This window comes from Aedes aegypti, chromosome 2 (assembly GCF_002204515.2).
Source record: "Aedes aegypti strain LVP_AGWG chromosome 2, AaegL5.0 Primary Assembly, whole genome shotgun sequence".
NCBI classification, from domain to species: Eukaryota; Metazoa; Arthropoda; class Insecta; order Diptera; family Culicidae; genus Aedes; species Aedes aegypti.
Genome location: NC_035108.1, coordinates 245105026 through 245131634, shown reverse-complemented (window position 1 = coordinate 245131634; position 26609 = coordinate 245105026). Strand labels below are relative to the sequence as shown.

Genomic DNA, 26609 nt, shown 5'->3' with positions numbered 1-26609 from the left:
GAACATGAGCTTGGCTCTTGATCAGAACATAAGCAGTGAGCTAAAAAATTCCAATAAAGATAACTTAAAGTAATTCTTAAATAACTGTAAGAAAAATTCCATGGCAATCTTCTGCAGATTAAGATAATAAAGAATAATTAGTAATTTTCAGCGTGATCAGCTATTCGATTCCTTATGTATGAACTAAAAAAAATCGAGGTATGGTTCCAATTTGTGTTCACCTTAAATTGCGGTCACCTGTCAGCGCATCAAACCATACGAAACTAATCGAAAGACCTGACCAGGAAAAGTAGCTCAACCAAAAGAATTTCCTCTCCGTCATATTTTATGGCAGGTTGTGATAATTGTTATTTTTACATCTTCTGCAGTCCCTCGGTCTCGTTGGGACCCGTTTAGTCTGAACTCTAGGTAGGACTGTGTGTTCAGCTCACTCAACCTGGATGAAAGAAAGCAAAGAAACCGTTTTAGATAGCCTTAGTCAGGCATCTGTTTAGACCAGAGGAAAGTGTGGATGGTTTGGTCAGAAGGTACGTTGCAAGTACTCACCAAGGACCCATCCGTTGCTGTTGAAAGATTCCGGAAATAAAGAAGAAAAAAAGATCGTTCTGCAGGACCGGACATTTCTCTGTGTTGGCGGGATGCATTATCCTGAGAGGCGGATTGAAAATGGGGGAAAGCATGTTTAAATATTTACGTAGAATGTCTATAGGTAGGAGGGGGTTTTGCGGATAACCAAGTGGTTGCAAGCCTGGCTGGACAGTATTTTGACTAGCGAGAAAGGATGAATAGCATTAGTTGCAAATTTTCCGGGGCCTTTGACTGGGGGCGTGGGTTACCACAGTGAAACATATTTTATGAGTAAATACTCTGGCAAACCAGACGGGCGGATGGAGCAGTCGAACGCACAATCTGGTTCGTAAATTTTCGAGTGCATAAATCATCATGACACATAAATCTTTTCCCCACTTGGGAAGGGCTAAGACTGGTGACGTGGTTTGTGGTTTTTGTAATTGCTATAAAATTGTTCATCAATTCCTTGCTAAAAACTTAATCTATTAGTTGATCGAGGTTCGAGTAGTCATCATTGTGAATTATTAGATTGAATATTCCAAAATTTTGGAAATAATAATTTAAACAACAAATGATATTATATATTCATCATCATTTTGTAAACAACATACAAAATACATTTCAATTGCCTTAGCAGTTCAGAATTTTTACAGGTGAATTTAATTCACCTATTTATAAGAGAAAAAACTCTTTCAGTTAATTTAATCGAACTTAAAATAAAAATTAAAGCATATATAATAGGAGTATAAGGTTGCAAACATTTCTATCTAAAATTAAAAAGTACACTCCAAACAAAGATTGAATAGATAGACAAAAGTAGTATTGAAAAGAACCTACTGTTTTTGTAGCGCTGAAAAATACTATTCTATTGCCTTAGGTTATTTCAAAAATTTCCGAGAGCAGAAAGAGTTTGTGTACGAATAGCACGAGGGTACGGTGCGCACTGTAAAAAAGAACAACTTTGATGCGGCACCCACAGCATACTAAACGAAAAAACATTATTTCTGTTAATCAGTTAAGCAAAATGAATGCAAAAGTATATGGTTTTAGTATGACACTTCAAGTTGAAACTATGTCGTTGTAATCTAGGAACATTCGAAGCTTTATATTCTTATTATTTTTATTATCTTTATTGAAGAGGTTTTACTTCGAAGTCGGTTCACCTCCGCAAAAATAAACAAATTTTGTCATACAATCTAATTTGTTTTAGAAACAGTAACAATTACTCTTCTTCTTCTCGATCGTTGCTTAAGATATCCCGAATTGAGTGGTATTGTTTAAAATCAGGTGCTCCTTCAGTTTTTTTTAATGTCAACTCCAGGGGAAGTCGTGATTCTTTGGTTTATCCTTCTTCCTGTTGCCGCAAGATGATCTGCTTCTTCGTTACCATGCACCCCACAGTGCCCTGGTACCCAACATAGAGTTGTAGTTGCGATTGTTCTCTCTTCGATTTCTTGTACCCAGGGGTGACTAGATTTCCCACTATCTAGGACTGACAAAACACTAGCGGAATCCGTAAAGATTACTACCGGTTAGGAGCAGCAGTTAGGCAATCTGGCTGCTACCTTTGATGACTGTACACTTCTATACCTACTTCACCATTATCACGAGAACCATCCGTATGGATATGTTTGTGGTTCTTATATTTCCTTTTTAACATCGCGTTGAAATACGAAGAGACTTTCCAAGGCGGGTCTTTAGCTCTAACATGCTGTTTCATTTCCCAATCTATTCTGGGAGCAGTTGTATCCCAACGCCTGTCTCCTACTTCATGGAGTCCTGCAAGCGGTGGGAGTGTTTCGTTGGCGTATTTCTGAAGAAGGTTCTCTGCCTCTGTCAGGAGGAAGACCTCCTCGTTGCCTCCGTAAGTTTTTTCAATGAAGTTAATTGCTCTATCCGGCACCGATTTTGCAACAATAAATTCAAACGAGAGTACACCAGCTTCGTTACATGAAACCAATGTTGGAGAACTTGGAAGTAATCCAGAGGCGCGCCTGACAAAGCGGTTGTAAGTACATAGGTGCTAGAGTTTTGATGAGAACTTCGGAATGTAATTTTAGTTCCGTAGAGTAAACGACTTGTTATGAGGGCATTTGAAATTTGCAAAATCGTTCTTCCATTCGAAGATTGATGTCGACTGCTAATTGCTCGAATTAGACGCATTCGGTTTACGGATTCCTTTTTGATGCTTGCAAAATGTACCGAGAAGGTAAGTTTCTTGTCTATCATTACACCAAGCACACGTAAGACTTTTTTATACGGTATATCCATGTTCCCAACGGTCAGTGGCAATCTCCACGGGTGATGTGGATGGTCACAACAACGGGTAATAGCGCATTTATCCGGTGCCATCCGAAAGCCAACGTTATCCGCCCATTTCGCAACAAAGCGTACTCCTGCCAATAGTTTTCTTCTCAAGGCTTTTGAGTGTGCGCAAGTAGCTGCCAAGAGTACATTGTCTGCATATACAAACACAAATATGTCTTCGGGTAGCCGATCAAAAACAGTATTCATAGCTATCAAGAAAAGGGATACTGCCAACACCGATCTCTGAGGTACACCAGTCTCTTTTTTCATGACCTCCGATTTACCATTTCCAACAATCACCTGGAATGTTCTGTTTGAGAGGAAACCTTTGATGAATTTTTGCCAGTAATACCCCATTTAATGAGTTGTTGTAATACCCCTGGAGTCCACACTCTATTATAAGCCTTAGATAAATCTAAAGCTGCGAAGTCTACATGAAGATTTGCTTGTGAGTGTGAGTCACCGATTAACCATTCTTTCCACAATGTTACAGACACAACTTGAGAGAAAGATTGGTCTGTAGTTTTTAGCATCTGTGGATGCTGCACTGTTCTTGGGTATTGGATCTACTAAGCTTTTGCTCCATGGTTCAGGAATTGTGCCTGTCTTCCAAACCTTATTGATGGCGTCTAACAGATCAATTTTCAAAGTAATCTTTTAATCATGGGATAGCCTATCTCATTTGGTCCACATGATTTGCCATCACTTGCTTCGTAGATGCGTAGATAAGAATAGTCGATTGTATGCAGACTTTTTTGGATCCTCGGGGATGGCCACATTTGAAAGTGCAGTTGCTGAATTTTTTGAAGCGAAAGAGTCACTGTAGGCAGCTCTCGATGATAATTCTTCGAAGTACCTTAGCCAAGATATTTGCCACCTTAACTGGATCACGAGTAACTTCCATATCGTTCCAAAAACATAATCCGTTTGTTCGCCTTTTCCAACTGATGGCGTTTATCCACGCAAGATTTCGGTTGTCGTCAGGGTGGAATTTATACCGTTGAAGAACTCTTCCCATGACTTCATTTTTGCCTCTTTCTCAATCCTTTGGCAATTTGGCGGTGCATGGTACATTTGATTTTGCTGCTAGTAGTAGAGTAACTGGAGGTAAAACGCGCCCCCTAAGGAAGGAAGCGTTTTTAGCTATGAAGAACATTATTATAAGCCTTTTTTTATTCATTATCTCATAGACAAACATGTTTTCTATCAAATAGTAGAAACAGCCATCCATTTTCTTTTTTCTGGAGTTAATATATCAATTTTTAAAAAATGCTTGCTTATCTGCAATTTTATTTTTTGCTGGGTAAAACGCGCCACCTGATCTCGGCGTTAGTCATTCGCGTGCACGCATGCGCAATTATGCTTGCAAATACGTTGCATACATAAGGGCGTTTGATCAGATGTTATTGTTCGATTATAGTATACATGCTGATTCGAAAAATGTGCATTTGTAAGGTTCAAATTGGCACGTAACTACAGCTTGGCATTACGTTTGCTGGAATTTGAATTCAAACGGCTGTTTTGATGTTATGAAATAGGAGTGGCCGTTTTGCCCCATGAGTTGATTAAAGTTTAAGTCCTTCAATACGCTTTTCAAGGATAAATTCAACACTTTTTTCGCATGGAATAAGAACTATGGGAGTGCACAAGTCGATTCTCGGTGATAGTTTCAATAGTTTTGTTGTTTATCGACCTGAAAAATGGCCTTGAAAATAACACAAAATTACAACGAAAACAGCGAAAAAGGTTTTTTCGAGTTTTTCACGATTTTTGCCAAGAAAACACTCAAATATATATATATAGAGAAGCATTTTAATACATTTTCCATTATCTCGGGTGAAAAACAGCGTCCCAAAGCACGTCGTTCGTTCAAAACAAGGGTGGCGCGTTTTACCCCAACGGCGCATTTTACACCCAGTTCCCCTATAATGTCCGTCAGGTCTTCTGTGCTGTACTGCTTAGCTAATTCCATGCAAGATAGCACAGTTTCCTCAAAACCGTTCCAGTTAGCTTCATCGAATTTCCATCTCAGCCGTCGTTTCGTGTGTATCTGCGCATCACTACTGTAGATTTCTTTTCTTCTTTTTCTTCTTATTACCCACCACTCACCGCCACATCAAAAAGCTCATATCACAAAAACAAAATATTGATAGATGAGCCTCCTGGTAGTGGACGCATCTATTCTCAGCAAAATTGAGCAACACTTTTTAATAAGAAGAAAATCCTATGTTTATGAGCGAGATGAAAACGAGCTAAAAACTATACAAAAAAGAAAAATGAGCGAGTTCTAATTTAAACAATAATCTATACGATATCCCAGTGGAGAGATCTCCTCTTCCTCCTAATCTCCTTTTAAAGTATTCATAGATGATTAAATGTTATATTGATGATCATCGAAAAAGGCAAACGCAAAGGCCAAACAAGTATGAAGCCTCATTTATTCGACTTTAAATTTATAACATGCATAGCAACAAATAACTGATGGTGTGCTTCTAGAGTTTACCGTGAAACGTTTGAAGTTTGTTCTAGCAATCAAGAAAAACATTGTAGAACTACATTGTAGCTACTGTTGTATCACTGTGTTTTCTAGGCATGGCGATCAGAAATTTGAATCATGCATATATCACGAAATACTTTTTTACTAAAACAAGAACATAACAAAACGCGGTATTTGCAGCTTATTCGAAGGCACCAACACCAAAAGATAATAAATAGTAATAATAATTTGACAACACAAAATCTGTAAGAAATAAGTTTGCCATGTAGTAATTTTGTGATGGTTCTGATTTTTATAGAAGGAAATAATTAATTTTGGTGACCACATCTATGAATATTTTTTTTTTCATTCATTGACATGTTCTCCCGAATTGAAGAAGATTGAGACGTCGCACGGTATGATTTGGACATAAAACGGAAATGTTCCCAAAGAGGCCCACGTGGAACCTGTGCCAGGAGATCTGGAGTGGCCACATTTGTTTGTACCGGGGTTTTTCTTCTTTTTTGACATGTTCTCCCGAATTCATGAAGGTTGAGACGTCGCATAGTATGTTTTGGACATGAAACGGAAATGTCCCCAAACTGGCCCTGGTGGAACCAGCTACCATGTTCCGGAACGGTTCACTTATTCGAATTATGTTGAAATGATGACAATAGATTATTATCTTATATTTTACATAAAAACTTCAGTGTTGTAACTACAATAAATAAAAAAATAATCACATTTCCCAAATTTGGCACCCTCGTGACCCCAGTACAATCCGGAATATCTCCGGTATGGTTCCGAATTCAGCATTATGACAAATAACTGAAACCTTTTTAAAGTAAACTGACGGTTGTTTAAAATTAATCGAATGGGAATTGACGAAATGGCAACTGTTTGAAAATGCCTTGTCGGAGGCCGGTAACGTAAAGGTTAACCAGTTATATTCATCTCTTAGGAGATGATTTAATGCAGACGGTGTGTGGTGGTGAAGTTCTAGCAATGCTTGTATCAGCGGTTAATTACATTGAATGAGGATTTGCAGTACTGTTAAATTGTTGTAAAGACCATTGATATTCCACAGTATAGCAATTTTAGGACCTCGGGTATGATTAGTGGATGATGAGTTTGCATGAGATATCTTTTTTTTTTTTTTTTTTTTTAATTTCTTTATTAGTATTATTCCAAACATTACATTCATTTCTTATATCTAGGTTTTCTGTGTTATTAGACAACACTATCATCCTAATTTGGTAAAACAAATTTAAGATTTAATTAACATTTTGTTAATAACATATTTCATTTCATTTGCCGTAGCAGTTCAGTTTTTTTTTTACAGGTGAGTTGATTTCACCTGCTTATAAGAGAATAAAAAAAAAACTTTTTTAATATACTTAACCTAACTTAACCTAAACATATAACGCATTAATCGTGACAATAGAAGATTGTAACGATTTTTGCCTGAAATTATTAATGATTGTATTTGACATTTGTTCCAATGTTTCAACATTGGATATTCTATGTAACTCATTGGTACTATACCAGGGAGGAAGCCTCAGAATCATTTTCAAAATTTTATTTTGAATTCTCTGCAGAGCTTTCTTCCTGGTATTACAACAGCTAGTCCATATTGGTACAGCATACAACATGGCTGGCCTGAAAATTTGTTTGAATATCAAAAGCTTGTTCTTAAGACAAAGTTTTGATTTTCTATTAATAAGGGGATAGAGACATTTTACATATTTATTACATTTGGCTTGAATGCCCTCAATGTGATTTTTGAAAGTTAAATTCTTATCTAGCATGAGCCCTAGATACTTAACTTCATCTGACCAATTTATTGGAACCCCTCTAATCGTGACAACCAGGCGTTGCAGAATTCGCTCTCATTTGAGAATGAAGCACGATCAAAGCAAGCAAAGAAAAACATCCCATCTGTTGCGGTCCACGATCGTCATTGTATCGCAAGGTGTAACAAGTCTGATAAATGGAAGCAGCGAGCGAGAGCCCCAACGAGAGAGCGATGATAAAATCCATTTTTCTCGCTTGTTCACCGTTGGGGATAGGTGTTTTTCTTTACTGGCACGATAAACAATCCACGAACTTCCAATAACAACAGTGTCCCCCAGGCTTGGAGCATGTTTAGAGGGGTTTTATCATGCACTACTATCCCCCCAATCTGATCAAAGTTGTAGCAGTATACGATAAACAGTCTCTCATAATGTGCAGCATGTTATGATAGTTACAGAGAGCGATACGTGAGAGATTCTCTCAATTTTCTCAGGATTCAATCCCTGGTGACAACATGTCTACTTGAAGGTTTCAAATAAAGAGCTTTTGGTTTATGTCTTCTTCTTTCTTTTCTGGCGTTACGTCCCCACTGGGACAGAGCCTGCTTCTCAGCTTAGTGTTCTTATGAGCACTTCCACAGTTATTAACTGAGAGCTTACTATGCCAATGACCATTTTTGCATGCGTATATCGTGTGGCAGGTACGAAGATACTCTATGCCCTGGGAAGTCGAGAAAATTTCCAACCCGAAAAGATCCACGACCGGTGGGATTCGAACCCACGACCCTCAGCTTGGTCTTGCTGAATAGCTGCGCGTTTACCGCTACGGCTATCTGGGCCCCAGGATGGTTTATGTGGGAATATTATTAGTTGAGTTTTGGAAGCATTAGGAGAAATCTTCCATTTTTGCAAGTATGAAGAAAAAATATCCAAACTTTTTTGCAATCGACTACAGATGACACGCAGGCTTCGTCCTTTGGCGGAGAGGCCTGTGTCATCCGCAAATAAAGATTTTTGACATCCCTGAGGTAACTCAGGTAAGTCAGATGTGAAAATATTGTATAAAATTGGTCCCAAAATGCTGCCTTGAGGAACACCAGCTCTTACAGGAAGTCTTTCAGATCTGGAGTTTTGATAATTAACCTGAAGTGTACGATTTGACAGATAACTTTGAATTATTCTAACAATGTATGTTGGAAAATTAAAGTTTTTTAATTTTACAATCAAACCTTCATGCCAAACACTGTCGAATGCTTTTTCTATGTCTAGAAGAGCAAGACCAGTAGAATAGCCTTCAGATTTGTTGGAACGGATCAAATTTGTTACACGTAAAAGTTGATGAGTGGTTGAATGTCCATGGCGGAATCCGAACTGTTCATTGGCAAAAATTGAATTTTCGTTGATGTGGGCCATCATTCTGTTCAAAATAACCTTTTCAAAAAGTTTACTGATGGAGGAAAGCAAACTGATTGGACGATAGCTAGAAGCTTCTGCAGGATTTTTGTCTGGTTTTAAAATTGGAACAACCTTAGCATTTTTCCATTTGTCAGGAAAATATGCTAATTGAAAACATTTGTTAAATATATCAACTAAAAATGATAAGCTACTTTCTGGAAGTTTCTTGATGAGGATGTAGAAAATTCCATCATCGCCAGGAGCTTTCATGTTTTTGAATTTTTTAATAATAGTTCTCACTTCTTCCAAATCAGTCTCCCAGGCATTTTCGAAAACGTTCTCTTGATTGAGAATATTTTCGAACTCCTGAGTAACTTCATTTTCAATTGGACTAGTAAGTCCTAAATTAAAATTGTGCGCACTTTCAAACTGCATAGCAAGTTTTTGAGCTTTTTCGCAATTAGTTAGTAATAATTTGTTTTCCTCTTTCAATGCCGGTATTGGCTTCTGAGGTTTTTTCAAGATGTCAGATAATTTCCAAAAGGGCTTAGAACCAGGGTCCAATCGCGAAATTTTATTTTCAAAATTTTTGTTTCTTAATTGAGCAAAACGTTTCTTGATTTCTTTCTGCAAATCCTGCCATACAATTTTCATTGCAGGATCGCGAGTGCGTTGAAATTGCCTTCTCCTCACGTTTTTAAGACGGATCAAGAGTTTAAGATCATCGTCTATAATCACGGATTCAAATTTTACTTCACATTTTGGAATTGAAATGCTCCGGGCTTCAACAATGGTATTTGTTAAAGTTTCAAGAGCATTGTCAATATCAAGTTTCGTTACTAAAGAAATGTTAACATCAAGATTAGAGTCAACATACGTTTTATATATATTCCAGTCGGCTCGTAAATAATTGAAAGTGGAGCTGATAGGATTGAGAATCGCTTCTTGGGATATTTGAAATGTAACAGGGACATGATCAGAATCAAAATCAGCATGAGTAATCAGTTGGCTACAAAGATGACTAGAGTCGGTTAAGACCAAATCAATCGCAGATGGATTTCTAGAAGAGGAAAAACATGTGGGGCTATCAGGGTATTGAATTGAGAAATATCCTGAAGAGCACTCATCAAATAAAATTCTGCCGTTGGAATTACTTTGAGAATTATTCCATGACCGATGTTTGGCATTAAAGTCACCAATGACAAAAAATTTTGACTTATTGCGAGTCAATTTTCGCAAGTCAGTTTGGAGCAAATTAACTTGATGCCCAGAGCATTGATACGGCAAATAGGCAGCTATGAAAGTATATTTACCAAACTGTGTTTCAACAGAAACACCTAAAGTTTCAAATGATGAAAACAGTTGATGTTTTATACGCCTATGAATGATGATTGCAACTCCCCCACATGACCCATCAAGTCGATCATTACGACAAACAAAAAAGTTTGGATCTCTTTTGAGTTTAGATCCAGGTTTTAAATACGTTTCGGTAATAACTGCTATATGCACGTTATTAACCGTAAGAAAATTAAACAGCTCGTCCTCTTTACCATTCAGAGAACGAGCATTCCAATTTAAAATATTTAAATTATTATTTGGATCCATTAGAAAAGCGTAATCCAATAACAATTTGATTTGTAAATTTTACACCTACTTGGACTGCTTCAGTCATAGTGGTGGCTTTGAACATTGCATCAATCATTAGATTCAATTGTTCAGTTAGAAAATTAAAATCAGAGGCAGACATGTCATGTGATTTCCCATTGGAATTTCCGGTAGACGAAGATGCGGAGTTACCTGTGGCGGTAGGGTTTTTTCCATTTGATTTGAAACAAGTAGAATGGGTACCCATGGATCGAACAGGGGAGGAGTTCGAATTTCCTGCTACGATATCGGCAAAGGATTTACCGTGGGTAGATACATTCGAAATTGAAAGATTCGAACGGCTACCCGACGGATTAAAATTAGTTTGTGAATGAGCATGATTATGATCTTCCTGATGGGTATGATTCATGATCAAGCGATCGTTAACTGAAAAATGAGCATTGTTCGATACTCTACCAGGCAAATTCCGGAAACGACCGTTATCGTAACGGATATTATCTTTCATCTGCCTGGCACGAGCCTCAATGACCCTTTTGCGTGAAGGACAATTCCAAAAATTGGACTTATGGTTAGCCCCGCAATTACAGCATATGAATTTGGTGGTATCTTCCTTCACTGGACAGACGTCTTTGGCGTGAGAAGAACCTCCGCAAATCATGCATTTAGCATCCATGCGACAATTTTTTGTACCATGACCCCACTTTTGGCACCGACGGCACTGAGTGGGGTTCTGGTAATTTCCTCCAGGTTTCTGGAAATGTTCCCATGTCACACGGACATCGAACATAAGTTTGGCTTTTTCTAAAGCTTTAATATTATTTAGTTCTTTTTTGTTGAAGTGAACTAAATAATATTCTTGAGAAAGCCCTTTCCGAACAATGCCAGATTGGGTTCTCTTTTTCATAATGATTACTTGGACTGGGGAAAATCCAAGTATATCATTTATTCCATTTTTGATCTCTTCAGGTGATTTATAGTCACTTGAGAGACCTTTCAAGACAACTTTGAACAAACGTTCAGTTTTGTCGTCATAAGTAAAAAAATTGTGCTTCTTCTCTTCAAGATATCTGAGAAGAAGTTCACGATCTTTAATAGTTTCCGGCAAAACGCGACAGTCTCCTTTCTTTGCGATTTGGAAGGAAACCTTGATTCCCCTAATGGAGTTCAAGATCTCCTGCCTAAATCCTCCAAATTCGGAACAACTGACCACGATAGGCGGCACTCTTTGCTTCCTCACTTGAATCAAAGAGCCTGGGCTAGAGGCTGCTTCGATTTGGTGTTCGGAAAATTTGTCTAGAGCATCGAACTGATTGCTCATTTCGATACAATTATTCATTTCACCCTTGGAAGAAACTTCGCATTCCGGGGAAGCGTCCTTTCTTCCATTCTTGCCACGTGTAGTGACAGTTTTAAAACCCACTTTTTTGGAAGGAAGTAGTGAATTCAGAGATTCACCCTTCCTTTTGTTAGTTGTTGATACCATGTTTAGTTAATAAACGAGAAAGACGTGACCTTCGAGAGGTTTTTTCCCTAGACGGTGTCCAAGAAGGATTACCACCGCTAGCTTTCGCCAACGGGTCCAACGAAAAATCGAAGGCACGGCTCCAAACAAGGATCGTAAAGGGATCAATAGTAGAAAAAATAGTACTGAAAAGTACTGTTTAAGTAGCACTGAAAAGTACCGTTTTTAATTTTAGCACTGAAAAGTACTGTTTTATTGCTTTAGGTAGTTTTTAAGAAAACTTCCAAGAGCAGAGAGAATTCGTGTACGCACAGCACGAAGGTACGATGCGCACTGCATGAGATATCTGATGAATCAGATATCTCATGCAACCTTCAAATCCCGATAACTTTCGATTCCCTTGTGAGAATATTTTCAAATTTACGGAGAAGATGCTTCAGTACTATATCTTTCGAGTGGTATATGCCGAATTCTTGGATATTTTTTTTTTGGGTTGATAACGGTTCCTGGCACACCGTGTCTATTAACGAACACATGGTCTAGCAACAGTTGCTTGTTCGAATGGTGTTTCTCATGTGTTGCACAAAAGTTTTTACGAAAGCTTTAGATTATTTCAGGCGTGGCCTTATTTCGTTAGTAATGAACTTGTATTCCGAAGGGTGCAATAAAGTTGTAAGCAACAAATGTTGATTAGGCAATGTGTGTTAGCTTTTATAGTGCATTGGCGAAGCATTTGTTCGAAGAAAGCTGGTGGAGTAGTAAGTAGAGGAGAAGAATACTGATCTTGATGTCGGAAGTTCAATTCTCGTTTTTGTTGTTTTTTTTTTGTTTTCATTTTTTTCTTTCAAGTATTTTGCAACAAATCAGCAATTTCGATATCTCAATTATGTTGCAAACAGACTCCGCCTCATGCGCTTTTTGCGTTGCTATTCAGTGTAATTATAAGTCATATTTTTAACAATTGACAACTCTGATTAGTTTCAAGAGATGATTTTATTATTGAGTTGAAACAAACTGTGGTGCTACCATATGGTATGCCTTGGTCCACATGACCCGTTGTTAATTGACGTTGTTAAAGACATTAGTCTTAAGTCATGTGTGAAATAAACTAAACTAAACTAAACTAAACTAATAATGCACCTCTGGTTTCAAGTGGTAGCTTCATCGGATGAAAATGGGCCAATGCGTGGGAAGTTTTCACTGTTATTACAGCTGATATTACGAAGTTGCACCTCTTCATTGCCTACGTTGTCATATGAAGAAGCATCGTCGTGTAAAAGGGCGGGGTTGACTCTTCTATGGTGCAGATCAATCTCGAAGATACTACGCGATGCATCTGGGAACGTTGAGGAAAGCCGACAGCGAGGGTTCGATTGGTAATTGAAGTTAGTACTTTCCTGCATGTTTTGGCAAGTCACATTAAACACCTCGGTCAACATGGTACCACAAATATCGTTAGTGGTGGGATCTCGTTGAGTGTCCATGTTCATGGCCATGTTCGTAGCAGAGTTTTCATCGTTATAGACTGAGATGTTCGTTAATGAATCTTGGTCCATAATTAGGATTGCATATGGCCTGAGCGACAAACGTTTTCGCACATCTGAGGGTAGAGTCAGCTTCTGAAGGTGACGCTTGACTCGACCGTTTGTTGCTGCGGCTCCGGATTCTAGCAGACCAAGTTCAATTTGTATGTTGATCGTTTAGTTTATTGCCTTGAGCATTTTTGTTCCTTTTGTCCTTCGGTGGCGACCTTTACGGTTGATCTTTCTTGGGAATGTGGGTTGCCTGGGTAGCTGATTCACTTGTGATTTGGGCAGGTTGACTGGATGAAGACTTTTATTTTTTTGATTTAAGACGTTGTTTGTTTTTGCTTCTTCTGTACTTCTTGGTGTAGAACACACTGTTGCTGGTGGGTTTGTAATTGATGGATTGATTTTTTGTACAATTCATTCAATTGATTGAATTCAGATCTGGCCGTTTGAAGTTCTGCTCTGAGCGCTTGTATTATTTCATCCTTTCCTAATTCCGACAGCCGACATTCGGTGTTGCACACAGCTTGCGTATATTGTCCGCGTTTTTTGCTCCTTAATTTGCTTGCGAGCCTCGCCGAATGTGATTCCTTGGTCAATTCGAAGTGTGATTATTTTTTCCTCCTCTGCGTACACTGAGCATTCTTTCGATACACAAAAGTGATTCCCACGGCAGTTTTTGAAGAACGGCACATTAGGGCATGCAACGCCTTCCACCATGTCATGAGCTTGTGAACAGTTCAAGCAAATCTTGTCTTATGTACATTTTTTCTGGCTCCATCCCATTACCCCGAACGCCATTACCCCGAACGCCACTACCCCGAATGAACCATTACCCCGAATAGTATGAGATACAGTGCAGTATCTTGTTTTGCGAACAAAAAAGCGTCTCTAATGAAAACTGGTAATCAATGGCACGTAAAATTCGTCGGTAAAATGTTCATCATATGTTTTCCCTTCTTTTATATGTCATCAATTCTTTCGAAATACAGTCGACTCTCCACATTTCGATGTACTTTATCTCGATATCTCTTCCTATGTCGATGATTCCTTCGGTCCCTTCAAGCTGAATACATTTTCACTCTTCATATCTCGATATCCTCCTTATCTCCAAATCTCCCTATCTCGATGTGATTTTCGTTCCCGATTTTCTCTTCGTATGTCGATATGCCCATTATCAAAGGTTACTAGAGGAGTTCAAGACAATTTGCGAATAGGAAATGGCGTCTGTTTTGTTTTCATTTAGGCACCTACCCACCCGCTTGTATGGAAATTTGACATATTGTGTACCGTGGTGAATCAAAATCCGGACGGTATCAATATCCGGACACTCTGATAACATTGATTAAATAAAGGAAAAAATATATGTTAATATGTTTAATTTTATGCATCAATTTTACCTTTAATATTGTTTATCATTTTACTAAAACTTGTGATCTAGTAATCATTGCCAAATGATTGATAAAAACAAAAACAGAAAATTTGCTCCAGTCAGACACAATTTTTTCGCAGTGCAAGTTCTTCTCGGTTACGCGTCGATGGAAGCTCCATCCAGTTCGGGTTGATAAAATTGTGATTGATTTCAAGTTTTTCAAAGGTGTTTTCAACATAAGTGCGAACGGAATTATTAATTAACAATACAGTGGCATGAAACTTTATAAATTTGGTAAAATGCTATTATTTAAGTGTTTAAATTGACTGTCCGGGTTTGAAGACGAGTGGCTCGAAATCCGGACGCGATAAAATATAGCTGAAATTGGCATATGTGAACGAAAATTTTGATAGTATCTTGAAGAGAAAACTTGCAGAAGATCTAGTTAAAGTGTTATGTGACCCCTCACTCCGTTTTCCTCTTAAAAACCTGTATTATTTATGTGAAACCACAGTTCTAAACACAAGCGTTCACAGGAATTCTATGACTTCAATTGAGGTAATAAAAACACAAATTTACTTATATTTCATATATTTTTGAGCGACGTAGAGTAAATGAGTACATCAATAACATAACAAGGTGCAGTTTAATTGGATAAAGGAACACTTATCACGTATTTAACGAAAATATTTCATGAAATTATACAGCTGTCCGGATTTTGATTCACAAGTGTCCGGATTTCAAGACAAGGCTTGTTCCAGGTGTCCGGATTTAAGGACAAGATAAGAATTATTGATTTAACTATTTAAATGATAAAATCTTAATTTTCAATCAAAAACTCATTATTGTTACTTAAATAAGATATGAATCTATATGTTGCAACACAGAACATTGTTTAATTCTAGAGATAATCTATTTAAAATCGAGATTGAACATAGGTCCCAGCTTAAGCGTCCGGGTATTGATGCAGCACGGTATGGGCTGTAAAATTTTGAGGAGAATCACCCACAACATTGTTTGCCTCCTTCAGCGTTACGAAATTTATGAATGGGCCTTTAATAAAATAAGCCTGACTGAGAGCTTTCGTTGTCAATTTACCATTATTGAACATGTGCCTCTAGTCTCTATGCCCAGGGACGTCAAGGAAATGTTCAATGCATAAGATCCGTCACCGGAGGAATTCGAATGCATAACCCTACATATGGTCTTGCTGAACAGCTGCGTGATCACCGGTATTCGGACTTCTTAGTGGGGTTCATATTTAAATTTTGTTTTCAAGTCAATATTTTACTCTCTTATGAATATAGGTTGTGCCATCGCATCACGTTGTTACAGTGAACATTTACGTCATAGCTGCAAACATTTCACCAGAAACTTGCCCTTCTTTCTTAATTATGCTGTTGTTTTAAGTTTTCGTTTGATAAGCTAGTCACTAATATTTCCATATAGAACAGCTTTTTTTAAAGGAATATATACTGAACGCATTTACTAAAGTGTGTGACCGTTCATTTCGGGTCACAATAAAATACTTGGTGAGAAAGCAAGTTAGAGGTTTAGCAACAATATGATGTAATATATGTTTTGTGCTGTCTTAAAAATTTAAATGTCTAAATGTGAAATAAATGTCTGTCTCCGCTTCAATAAGTGTTTGAGTGACGTTTATTTTGTATTTAGTAGTCTCTTGGTTGATGTCTTTCAGAAAAATATTTATTTTGTTTGTCACCTTACTCCGATCGTAGTTTAGATTTATTTATTTATTTATTTACCTATTTATTTATTTGTTTATTTATTTATTTATTTATTCATTCATTTATTAATTAGATTATTTACATTATTTCGATTATATATTTACATTATTATTTACACAGATTATTTATTTACACAGATTATTTATTTACTCAGATTGTTTATTTACAAGAATATATTTATTTATTTATTTATTCAGAATATTTATTTACATTCATATATTTGATTATTAAATTATGCGGAAACAAGTAGCAGGAAATTTGAATTTTGTTAAGGCAAAGCATGCAGCCACTTTGTCGGAGTAAGTGTGTAATTTAGTATAGGATATCAACCAAGCCCCTTTTAGAGTGTAAGCTTTTGCCATCAACTGTCATCGTTCGTCCTTCTTCGTGTCCACGTATGTCATCGTCATCATGATCGTCTAGACCTTGACAATGAAATGGAAGATCGTCATGAACTATAAATAGCGCACTCGAAATAGGGTGCGCTCTCTTATTTTGTACAAAGTCCGGAGGAGCGAAGACAGTGACGGTTCGCGGTTTAGTTCGCCTCTATAACTAACCGTAGTAGTTTCGCGTAAGTGAAGGTCAATGGATAAAATTTAAAACTAAATCCTAAATCTAAAATAAAACTTACGGACTAAAAGGTGTAATTAAAAACAGCTAAAACACCACTGAATTAAAACACCTAAAAAGCTAAACAGTACGGATCAATTGAGATAATCACCACGAACGGTTGAGAATGTGCACCGAATGTTTGTGAAGTTAATCTCAACCGCGTTAATATCTCTTTGATCACCAACGTACGAAAAATCAAGCGAGCGAGTGGTGAAAGACTTTTAATGAACAATAGCTGCAGTGAAGAATTGTGGTCGAGCCGATAGAAAAAGTGGTGTTTCGCAAAGACTGAACTGTCGTGCTCAAAATGGTGCTAGCTCGCTTGGAAAAGACCACACAGTGAAGTGCGCGCGCGATTGGTACCGCTCCCCGGACTCGGAACTGTGGCCCCCGTTACATTGGCCAAACCGTCGGTAAACCGTGAAGATTCCCTTGCCAAGTGTGGGAAAATAAGAATAGGAAGTTCTAATTCAAATTGGAGTAAGAGTGAAAGAAGGAGAAGAAGAAGAATAAGAGGAAGAAGCAAGAAGAAGACGATCCAGCAAGAAGAAGAAGATCCCCCCCCCTACGAGGTTCCAGCATGTCGACCATCACATCAAACGGCCGCAACGGTGAGCTCCCAAACTTGTAAAAAATGTAAATAAAACGAAATTAGTGCACGAAAATTACATAACATTAGCTTTTTTTTAAATAAAATGTATGGCCTGCTAAACCCTAACTTTTGTTCTTAGTTTACTCCATTTAGAGAAAATCTTGTTCCCACCACGCTTACAGCACGTAACAATTGGCGCCCAACGTAAAAGTTAAAAAAAAAAAAAAAAAAAAAAAAAGTGTTTTACTTCACGGCCTGAAGTAAAACCCTTTTTTTAATCGGTCTCCCGGAGAATTTCAATTAATTAAATTAATTTCAATAATCGCGTGGTCGTTGAGTGGAAATAGTGGACCCTTATTAATTATTGTGAAAATTGTGGAAAAAGCAAATTGCGGATTGTTGCGAGTGATGATAACCCACTACATAAATGCCATTCATTTCAGATGTTGAATTGAATTACAAATCTGAAATTCGAACCACTTTATTATTTTCGAGCTCAAACTGGAACTTCGTCAATTTCAAATGTTCGATGTTGCATGTATTCAATTAGCAATAAATGCTTATTTTTCTTATTTATTGTGAATAATTGTGAAAGATTTAATTTTTCGAATTAAATTATTCAAGGAAACTGATAGCTTTATTTATTTATTTTCTTTTATGTTTCCTGTGATATATTTATTTGGCATATTCATCATCTATTTATTAAGTGATTTATTTATTTGTGTTGTCTCTTAATGTATTTATTTATTAGATAAATTTATTTACAATATTTATTTACTTAAGAGCTTTATTTACTTGTATTGTCTCTTAATGTATTTATTTATTAGATAGATTTATTTACAATATTTATTTAATTATTAAGAGATTTATTTACTTGTTTTGTCTCTTAATGTATTTATTTATTAGATAGATTTATTTACAATATTTATTTACTTATTTATCAGAGATTTATTTACATATTCTGTAAATATTTGTTGCGAAATTCCTTTTCTAATTTTGATAAAAGGCTAAAATGGCTTTAGCTCGTCCAACATTCGATCAAGCTAGTGAGCTCATAATCAAATGGTATTATGGCATGAGAGTAGATTTTCTTGAAGTCGATGAATTAGATTGGGAGCTGGAATCGCGATCGATAGTGATAGATACGAATTTGAGTTTATCCCAGAAAAGAAAATGGCTACGCGATAGTCTTAAAAACGAGAAACAGTGTTCTGCAAATAGTTTGAAGGGTATTTTGAAAGGCGATGTAAAACACGAAATTCAAACATCTTTGCAAAAACTTTCCGAATTCAAGGCTAAGTGGGATTTAATAAATAGCGAGGATGAAAGGAAACTTTACAGTGCTCGTCTACTACATTTAGGAGCTCGTATTATAGTGATTTTAACTTCGGCCAAAGATTCACCTAATCTCCATAGCAATTTGCAAAACGTGTTGGTAGATATAGTAGGTATTTTGGGACCAGAGCTGAACAAGTCATCCCTAAATGAATCCTTGACTGCAAACCCAGAAAATAATGAGCCAGGAACAAGCCAAGCAAATGTCAATCATGAACGGGTAGAGTTGGATGTCACACCGCCTCCTAGAATGACTGTTTTAAGTCAGGACGACCTCGATTGGATTCATTCTCTGCAAAACAGAATAATGGATTTAGAATTTGAGTTGCAACGCAGGAAAGGAAAAGATGTGGGCACTCAAACTTCTGATGAAATTATTCCGCCACAGGAACCACCCCGACTTAATTACTTTAATCCGAACCATAACTTCAATACCTTTCCTTTGTCCCACTCCCAACCTCAAAATCCCCTCCCATTCCAAAATCCATTCAAGCAATCCCAGGGAACAGGTTCCTTAGAAAACCGATTCAGTAACATTCATAGTAATCCTAATTTTAATACGACTTTCCCTGTTACTTCTAATAATCCATATTTTAGCAGACCAGTAGTAGATCCGTTCCCTCAACATCCAACCATACCAACACCACCCATCCAACAATCTGTTCCCAATCAAGTGCCTTATCAATCCTTTGCAAATCCTTACCCTTACAATCAATATGCAGCGCCTTATCAAACTCGCCATACTCTGCCTGTTTCCAAGTGGAATATCGCAAAGTACAGCGGAGATGATCAAGGTCTGAAACTGAATGAGTTCCTGGAGCATGTTCAGGCATTATCTCAAGCGGAGCATGTTTCGGAGAGAGAGTTATTTGAGTCGGCGGTGCATTTGTTCTCTGGATCGGCGTTGAAGTGGTACATGTCACAACGTTCGACTGGCAGGTTAATGAATTGGCAGCACCTTGTCTTCGAACTCCGTAGAACGTACATGCACCCCGATTTAGACGCCCTGATAAAGATGAAAATCTACCAGAGGCGTCAACAAAAGTATGAGTCGTTTCATGAATTCTTCTTCGAGATGGAGAAGTTGTTTCGTACCATGAGTACCCAGATCCCAGATCTGGAGAAAATGCAAATTCTCCAACAAAACATGCGTCTTGATTACAAGCGTCAAATGACTTTCCTTCCGATAGCTGATTTGGAAACACTAGTAGCGGCTGGCCAAAAACTCGACGCTTTAAATTTTTCCGCCTACAACAAGGTCTTTGGAACGGATAAAACGGTCCAAGCGATCGGTAACAAAGAACCAACGGCGAAGAAAAAACAGAAAAATCCTAGTGCCCAGTCTGATGCTCATGAATCTAGTCAAACAGCTAGCGTAGGGTCGTCTCCGCAATACCATCCAAATCGAAATATCCGTACTCCACCAAATCCCCCACAAAATGCGAACAACAAACAAGTCCCTCCTAACAATCAACGCTCAGAGCCTTCAAATGCGCAGGCACGGAATTCGTCGAATGATCCGTTGTACAATTCGTCTGTAGCAGGACCATCTGGCAGTCAATCTCGTCCAGCGCTTACCCTAGAAGAGGTGGTTAATAACCACACTCCTCCCCCTAACAACACCTGTTACAACTGTGGTAGATTTGGGCATCACACTGTTATGTGTAGACAGCCCCGTGGAACATTCTGTAGCACGTGTGGATTACGCGGTTTTCCCACTGATTTCTGCCCTTTTTGTATAAAAAACGGGAAACATGCGAACGAAAATCGCCGTCCGCAAAACCTACAAGCGTAAACTCAACTACTTCTAGTTCTGAACGAACTCCACCACCTTTTTGGGAGTTCGTTCCATCCAATCTATACGCAGATTCGTCTGAAGTGTGTCATATTACATATCCTTATCAAAATGATAATCGCCCATATTTACCAGTCAAAATTTATGGCTTTCACATTCACGCTCTGCTAGATAGTGGGAGTAATCACACGATAATCAGTGAGAAAATCTACTCAAAACTGAATTCCACGCGTCTGCATAAACCTCCACGAAGTATTTCACTGCGTTCTGCCAGCGGGGACCAATTGAAGATTCTTGGGCAAGCTCACCTCCCATTCTTTGTTCAAGGGAAGGTACGAGTAATTCCTACTCTAGTAGTAGCAAACCTCTCCATAGATTGCTTATGTGGTATGGATTTTTGGCGAAAGTTCAATATCCAACCTACCATGCTTTCGAATGGGCAAGAGGCAATTGTTTCCACGCTAGAAGAATCGTCAAATGAATCCGTCCTAACAGAAGAGCAGATTATGCTGATTGAGAAGGTTAAAACGAAATTTCTTCCAGCTCGAGAGGGTAGTCTCACACTAACCCCTTTAGCCGAACACAAGATTGTTCTGAAAGAGGAGTGGAGGAATCAGCCACCTGTTCGGCAGTTTCCGTATTGTATGTCGCCCAAAACGCAAGAAATGGTTGCCATAGAACTCCAAAGGCTGTTGGACTTAGGGATAATCGAGAGGAGTAGCTCGGATTGGTCTTTGAACTGCGTTCCAGTAATTAAACCAAATAAGGTGAGGTTGTGCTTAGACGCGCGCAAAATCAATGAGCGAACTGTGCGTGATGCTTACCCTTTGCCTCACCCTGGACGCATCTTAGGACAACTTCCGAAAGCTAAATTTCTTTCCACAATCGACCTTTCAGAGGCTTTCTTGCAAGTCCCTCTAGACCCACAATCGAGGAAGTACACAGCGTTCAGTGTGCAGGGCAAAGGGTTGTTCCAGTACACCAGGATGCCTTTCGGCCTCATAAACAGTCCTGCCACACTGGCTCGGCTGATGGATTCTGTTTTAGGTCATGGTGTACTGGAACCGTACGTTTTTGTATACCTCGACGACATCGTCGTGGTGACAGAAACGTTCGAGCATCATGTGCAGCTCCTCACTGAAATTGCGCGTCGTCTAAGCCAAGCAAACCTAAGCATCAATCTGGAGAAGTCCCGCTTCGTAGTCTCTGAGGTCCCATTCCTAGGATATCTGTTGAGCACAAACGGTCTGCGGACAAATCCCGATAAAATACGCCCAATCGTAGAATACGAGCGGCCAACAACAATAACGAAACTCCGGAGATTCCTAGGAATGGTGAACTATTACCGGAGATTCATAGCAGACTTTAGCGGAGTGACTGCTCCGTTGAGCGATCTCCTAAAAACCCAATCCAAGATGATCCACTGGAATGATTCGGCAGAAGAATCCTTCTGCAGGATCAAAGAGCTTTTAATCTCTTCTCCCATACTGGGAAGCCCTGACTTTACGAGGGAATTTCAAATTCAAACCGATGCAAGTGACGTCGCTGTAGCGGGAATCTTGACGCAGCAGCATGAGGAAGGAGAGCGAGTGATAGCGTACTTCTCACACAAACTCACCACGCCTCAGAAAAACTATCACGCTGCAGAGAAGGAAGCGCTGGCTGCAATTCTGGCCATTGACGCCTTCCGGGGGTATATAGAAGGTTACCATTTCACCCTGGTTACTGACTCTTCTGCGCTGACTCATATCTTGAAGACCAAGTGGAAAGTAGGATCTAGATGCAGTCGATGGTCATTAAATTTGCAACAATTCGATATGACCGTGGTCCATCGAAAGGGCAAAGATAATGTTGTCGCCGACGCTCGATCCAGGAGTGTGGTAGCTGCCGTAGACTCCTCAGATTCCTGGTATTCCACTATGGTCAGCAAGGTATTGAGTCAGCCAGATGAGTACGTAGACTTCAGGGTGGAAAATGATCGCCTTTTCAAATTCATTTCCGCGTCTGATATCCCAGGGGATTCGCGGTTTGAATGGAAAGCAGTCCCTCTAAAATCGGAGATCGCCGGTATTCTCCATGAATGCCATGATTCCTGCCTTCATCCTGGCTACGAGAGGACGCTTTCGCGAATTCGACAGCGGTACTACTGGCCGAAAATGGCTGGAGAAATTCGACACTACGTTCAGCAATGTACTACGTGTAAGGAAGTCAAGCCGGCCTCGCGACCAGTAGTTCCTGAAATGGGCAATATGAGAATCGCCACTCGTCCATGGCAAATTATTTCTGCCGACTACGTGGGACCACTTCCGCGTAGTCGTAGAGGAAACCAATTCCTACTGGTTGTAGCTGACTACTTTTCCAAGTGGGTTTTACTTCAACCAGTACGAAGCATAAGCAGTTCGAGTCTCTGTTCCATCCTTAAAGAGCAATGGTTCCTCCGAAACTCAGCACCCGAAGTGATCATCACCGATAACGGTAGTTGCTTCACGTCAAAAGATTTCAAAGAATTGCTGAACCAGTTTCAGACAGCACATTGGCTTAATTCTAGATACCATTCCCAGGCCAATCCTGTGGAAAGGGTCAACCGTACGATCAATGCTGCCATTCGTACGTACGTAAAGGAGGACCAAAGGCTCTGGGACACTCGAACTGCTGAGATAGAAGTGCTTCTCAATACAAGCCTGCATGCCTCAACCGGTTTCACACCGTATTTTATAACTCATGGGCATGAGCTATCAGAATCAGGAGCGGATCACAAACTAGCACGTCACGAAGAAAATTTAACAGCCGAAGAGCAAAAGGAGCGAAGAAAGAGAATGTTCACTCGAATATACGAAATAGTTAGCCAAAACCTTGAAAAGGCTCATCAAACATCCCGCGAACACTACAACTTGCGTCATCACCGATTCTCAAAATCATTTGTTGAGGGTCAACTCGTATATCGCAAAAACATGAAGCTTTCTAATGCTGCCGAAAAATACAACGCGAAATACGGCCCACAATTTCTTCCCTGTCGCGTTAAAAAGAAAATTGGCTCGTCGTCATATGACTTGGAGGACTTGAACGGAAAACCTCTTGGGATTTGGCCGGCTGTGCACCTTAAACCAGGATAAACAGTTTTGTCCCACCGTTGTTCGTTTTCGTTGCTCCGATAGTAAATAAACATCCATTCATGTTCAGCTTATTTATTGCCATTGAAAGCTACACTTGCATAACAGTCATCTCGCCAATCATCGCTTACACCAGGAGTATACAAACATTTTGAATCCCTTTGATAAGATGCCATCTGTGCACATTAGAGGAAATCCGTACTGTCCAAAGGGATTTCACCGTCAAAATCTAAAAATATAAGCAGAAAATCTAATGATTAAAAGTATACTTACCCGAAATAGTTGCAAACCAAGCAGAATCACTGTCTCGTCATAAGTCTCTTGTTTATATTGTGCCGTCATCGTAGTCGTTGAGTTCATTGACAGTTCTCTATAAAAAAAAACCAAAACAACTACTAGGGGTGTGCAAAATTAAAGCACGCAGCCACATCCATGTCGGAGTTCCGAATGGGTACACGGAAATTAGAATAGCACCATTCAATGGGATTTCTAATTTTTCTCTTGCAACAGCAAGCGAGTTCATTGAAATAACGAAATGAGTGGATGTTATTCAATTAATTTTAACTGATAGTCATAGTCACTCTATCCTAGGAGAGTGATAATATGACGAAATTAGTTATAGGGCGCCCTACCATTAATGAACTTTAGCTCGTAGATCTAGCATTGATAAGAAGAATGTTCGTGTAAAATGGAGTGAATGAATGTGAGTGTGAATGATGGGGGTTTATGAATGAGTTAGAATGATTGAGAAAGGTTGAATGTGGTAGTATAATAAGTGTTCTGTTGTCCAAGGCGAATCTTGTGACAGTTGTAGTTGAAAGAGACGATGCAGAAAGTTTGGTCTCTAAGATGATAATTTAAAATCAACCACAAAACGGTTGAGGGGAGAATTTCTAACCTGTAATTGAACTCAACAACTGAAATGATGGCCTATACATGTAGTTTATTCTGACGCACCATGAACAATCTAACATACGCAAACTCCACGATCCTAGCAATGAAAAATTTGGCAATCCACTATCCCACCGACTTTGACCGTTCCCTGGAAACTGCTCGAAACTGAAGGTGGACAGGCTCACTCCACTAGATTCTTACAATTCGTTGGAAAGAGCTCCTCTGGTTACTACGAAAAATCATCCAACGAATTGTAACGGAAACTGGTGGAGCAGTAGTCGCATCTGATGGACAGGCTCACTCCATTAGATTCTTACAATTAGTTGGAAAGAGCTCCTCTGGTTTCCATGAAAAATCATTCAACGAATTGTAACAGGAACTAATGGAGCAGTAGTCGCATCGAAGGTTGGCAGCCCAGGTTGAGAAAAAAAAAACACTTTGTTTTTTTTTACCCCGACTCCGGGAAGATTGTGACCGTTCATTTCGGGTCACAATAAAATACTTGGTGAGAAAGCAAGTTAGAGGTTTAGCAACAATATGATGTAATATATGTTTTGTGCTGTCTTAAAAATTTAAATGTCTAAATGTGAAATAAATGTCTGTCTCCGCTTCAATTAGTGTTTGAGTGACGTTTATTTTGTATTTAGTAGTCTCTTGGTTGATGTCTTTCAGAAAAATATTTATTTTGTTTGTCACCTTACTCCGATCGTAGTTTAGATTTATTTATTTATTTATTTACCTATTTATTTATTTGTTTATTTATTTATTTATTAATTCATTCATTTATTAATTAGATTATTTACATTATTTCGATAATATATTTACATTATTATTTACACAGATTATTTATTTACACAGATTATTTATTTACTCAGATTGTTTATTTACAAGAATATATTTATTTATTTATTTATTCAGAATATTTATTTACATTCATATATTTGATTATTAAATTATGCGGAAACAAGTAGCAGGAAATTTGAATTTTGTTAAGGCAAAGCATGCAGCCACTTTGTCGGAGTAAGTGTGTAATTTAGTATAGGATATCAACCAAGCCCCTTTTAGAGTGTAAGCTTTTGCCATCAACTGTCATCGTTCGTCCTTCTTCGTGTCCACGTATGTCATCGTCATCATGATCGTCTAGACCTTGACAATGAAATGGAAGATCGTCATGAACTATAAATAGCGCACTCGAAATAGGGTGCGCTCTCTTATTTTGTACAAAGTCCGGAGGAGCGAAGACAGTGACGGTTCGCGGTTTAGTTCGCCTCTATAACTAACCGTAGTAGTTTCGCGTAAGTGAAGGTCAATGGATAAAATTTAAAACTAAATCCTAAATCTAAAATAAAACTTACGGACTAAAAGGTGTAATTAAAAACAGCTAAAACACCACTGAATTAAAACACCTAAAAAGCTAAACAGTACGGATCAATTGAGATAATCACCACGAACGGTTGAGAATGTGCACCGAATGTTTGTGAAGTTAATCTCAACCGCGTTAATATCTCTTTGATCACCAACGTACGAAAAATCAAGCGAGCGAGTGGTGAAAGACTTTTAATGAACAATAGCTGCAGTGAAGAATTGTGGTCGAGCCGATAGAAAAAGTGGTGTTTCGCAAAGACTGAACTGTCGTGCTCAAAATGGTGCTAGCTCGCTTGGAAAAGACCACACAGTGAAGTGCGCGCGCGATTGGTACCGCTCCCCGGACTCGGAACTGTGGCCCCCGTTACATTGGCCAAACCGTCGGTAAACCGTGAAGATTCCCTTGCCAAGTGTGGGAAAATAAGAATAGGAAGTTCTAATTCAAATTGGAGTAAGAGTGAAAGAAGGAGAAGAAGAAGAATAAGAGGAAGAAGCAAGAAGAAGACGATCCAGCAAGAAGAAGAAGATCCCCCCCCCGTACGAGGTTCCAGCATGTCGACCATCACATCAAACGGCCGCAACGGTGAGCTCCCAAACTTGTAAAAAATGTAAATAAAACGAAATTAGTGCACGAAAATTACATAAC

General features: G+C 38.7%; 1 protein-coding gene across 2 annotated transcripts in view; it reads left to right on the top strand.

Moving 5' to 3' along the window:
- LOC5575449 (E3 ubiquitin-protein ligase TRIM9) overlaps nucleotides 1-26609 on the top strand; it is a 540877-nt gene that overhangs the window by 497485 nt on the left and 16783 nt on the right. The window lies entirely within an intron of this gene.